The sequence below is a fragment of the Cryptomeria japonica genome, chromosome 1 (genome assembly GCF_030272615.1).
Source record: "Cryptomeria japonica chromosome 1, Sugi_1.0, whole genome shotgun sequence".
Lineage (NCBI taxonomy): Eukaryota > Viridiplantae > Streptophyta > Pinopsida > Cupressales > Cupressaceae > Cryptomeria > Cryptomeria japonica.
Window position 1 is genome coordinate 323,410,076 of NC_081405.1, and position 3,390 is coordinate 323,413,465.

Genomic DNA, 3,390 nt, shown 5'->3' on the forward strand with positions numbered 1-3,390 from the left:
ATACATAAAGAAGGTGAGAAAACTTATTATTTCTAGAGCATATTCCAACTCATTCGTTAGAACTCTTGATAGACGCACAAGTATCCCTCAGAACTCTACACCTGAAAACAACGAGCGGGATGGACTCTTGAGGCTACCCCTAATCCATTTTGAATTATGAATTATAGCAATGATATTCTTCAGCATCAATATGAGGTAAGTTTCACCGAAGTCTCATAAGTTATAGGTTTCAAATCACATACAAGTTGCATAAAAAAAGCCCAGCACTCCCCTACTGATAAATTTCATGATAAATAAGCATGCAAAATATTTACCATGTTCTCCATGCTTTGATTTTGCACTCCACAACTTCAAACCTCTATTTTTTTTCACAGAGGAGCGCAAAATCTGGCTATAAAATTAAAATAGATAATAAAGGACCAGTCAATAAATTAAAAAAGGGACCAACCAATATCGGTTTATAAAATTAAGATAGAGACCATCCCATCCTATTAAACCTTAACATATAATCCCTCACAAGTTTCTGAACTACCAAGTCCAGGAGTAAACACAAAAACGCGTCTTTCTGATCAAGGGCCATTTACATAAATATAACAGAAGAGGTGGTGACTTGCTGGATTTTGTTTGATAAAGTTACCAGAGCGCATCTAGATATTCATATTTTTTTTTAGAAAAAGTAGTTTTATCGGTGATTAACTGAAGAAAGGAAAATTACAAATCACAGAGTCGGCCTAAAAACAGCAAAGAAAGCACCCCATCAAACAGCAAACAAGCTGTGGACAAGGGCAAACAAAACTTCAAATGATAATAAGACTGCTGGAAACAACAGCAGCTAATCATAAAGAAAACAGTGAGTAAACATAATCACAACAGCTGCCTCCATCAACAGCAATAGTCTGCCTTTTTCGGAGAAAACATAGGCACAACAAGAAGTCGTGGCAGGCACCAAAGTTCCAGTTCCACCATTGCATCATGTGAGAGGATTAAACCAGCCGTAGAAGAAAAGTCTTCATCCTGCACAGCAGATAGCCTCTACTCCAGAAGCATGGAAGAGGCACAATGGCCACCATAGTATTTATCCACCTGATCAAGAAAAAGCTCCACTATTGTTCTTAGTAGTATGCAGATCAGGAATGCTAATTGAATCAGTATCCTGCAAACTGGTCAAATTGATTAAGCAAAATGTCTTGACGATCAGAGTTAGCCTTAAGATTCTGCTGAAGGATGGTGATATAGAGGGACAAATTAGTACTGGGCATCAAAGCCTATATTTGCAGAGGAAAAAGGTGCGAGAAGGAAGCCTCCAAATGGAACTCTATTTGCAGAGGGATAAAGGTGCAAGATAAGTAAGCCTCCAAATAAATTTAAGGATAATGGCATTTTTGGAGAGTCACATGGTAAATATCTCATGCAGACTGCCTAGGATAGGAAAAAGACAAAACTGAGGTAAAGCTTTAAGGAATCGTTAGAAATGTCAATTTGGATGAGCTCAAAAAATGGCATGATCTAATGATAAAAGCATTGAGGCCTAAAAAGAGAACATCTTATGGGAGTGAAATACTCCAGCAGATATTGGTGGATAAAAATTGTGGCCAATAGACCAAAGGTTACCTCATACATGGTATCATCACTAAAGGTTGGCCCCATACAAAATAAACTGTAGCGTGGCAGGAGTGCTTATCATCCATGTTTATTATAATCAAATAATTACAACAATAAAACTCATATAAGGACATGAAACCGCCAATGTATTTACAGAAACCTATTAGCAAATTCCCGTCTAATCTAAAAATTATCAGATTCCAATAGTTATATCTAGCATATAATGTCTGTGATCCTTAAATATATCATGTCAGTGAACTTTAATTTATCATGTCATTCCAAGAAATCTATTACTTGGTTATGAACTATGGAAGCCTTACCTCTTAAGGATTTTCTCGTCATATAAACAAACAAATGACATGAAATCTACTTCTTGGTTATGAACTATGAAAGCCTTAAATCTCTTGAAGAATTTCTAGTCATAAAAAAAATGCATACCAGAACAAACTAAAAAAAGGCTGTAATTAAAAAGGAATACTCAACTGAAAGATATGATTAACAGCCAGCAATCACATGACTAACCTCAAGAACTGGCCATAGAGCACTCTACAATCTTGGATAAAATCCAGGCTTTAAGGCCAAAGTCATAAATACACCTTTCCAAAAGAATGATTTTTATGTCTAGCACAATACCTGAAATCATGTTATCCCACAACTATTGATTTTTTCAACCAAGATATTAGAAGCTCGGCCATCACATATTACAATCATCTAAAAAGCCTCAAAGTGTCATTAATCATGAGCCACTTATCGCATCAACATGAAAGATCTAAGATAGACACCGTAAAACCCCTTTCATTGCCTTACTGTAAAAGGACCTTCTACCTGAACTAAAATCTACGCAACAAAAAATAATATTTCTCTGTAAATTGTAAACAAGAAGCGTATGGGTTAGACACTGTGATTTCACTTAGCGGTTTCGAGGGAATCCAGGCCTCTGAATAGCCCAAAAGGGTGCTGTGATGTTAGGCTATTTAGAGACTCTGGATTCACTCAAAACCCTGAAAGATGAAATCATTACCTTTTTCTGTACAAGGCTGAAGTATCAGATTCGATACGCCGCCGCCGCCTCATTTCACAATAGCCATGTTGATGGATCGCAGGACAGAACCCTAATAGGGTAACGCAGGCTCTTTATAGGAAACTATGCATGCCTCTTTCATGGATCCAATCTTTTGAGAGGCTCAGATCCTAACACGTGCACACATTACTTTGATAAAGATAAAATAGAATAGAAGATTTTTAACCTCATAGAATACGAGATTAAAAGTTGATAAAAATAGAAAGAAATTGTATATTTTTAATATTTTTATGAAATAGAAAGGAATGATTTAAATAGAGTATGGGATTAAAAGAGTTTAGTAAAAGAGTTTTATGTTAAATTTTTTTAATATTAGATTTTTGAACAATAAAGGCAAGTGGTTAGAAAGGTCTATTCTCTTCATGTGCATGGTATGGAGAGATGTGATGTGCCAACATCATCCATCTTGTTAAAAAAATTATCCAACACATTAAAGTTATAAGGAGGTGAAGTGGATTTCAATAGTCTAAAAAAATACCTTAGGAATTAAATTGCAATGTGATATCAATTATTGTATATGATATTATATTTGCTCAAACTTAAGGGAACTCAAAAAGAAAAAATTTAGTTTTTTTTTAAAGTTAATCTAAGGTACTTAAACAAATGCATATAAATTAAGCATGAATTGATATAGATTGATTAATGATAGAAAAATAATATGTGTGTGTACATGTAGATTTACATGTATGTATATATGTATATACATA

General features: G+C 34.7%; 1 long non-coding RNA gene across 1 annotated transcript; it reads right to left on the reverse strand.

The window, feature by feature from the left end:
* Positions 1-466: 466 nt before the first annotated feature.
* On the reverse strand, positions 467-2,797 carry LOC131073165 (uncharacterized). The gene is made up of 2 exons (XR_009112840.2): positions 2,624-2,797; positions 467-2,235 (listed from the first exon to the last, which is right to left on the reverse strand). It is a non-coding gene; the product is annotated as an uncharacterized LOC131073165 (long non-coding RNA).
* Between the last annotated feature and the right edge of the window lie 593 nt (positions 2,798-3,390).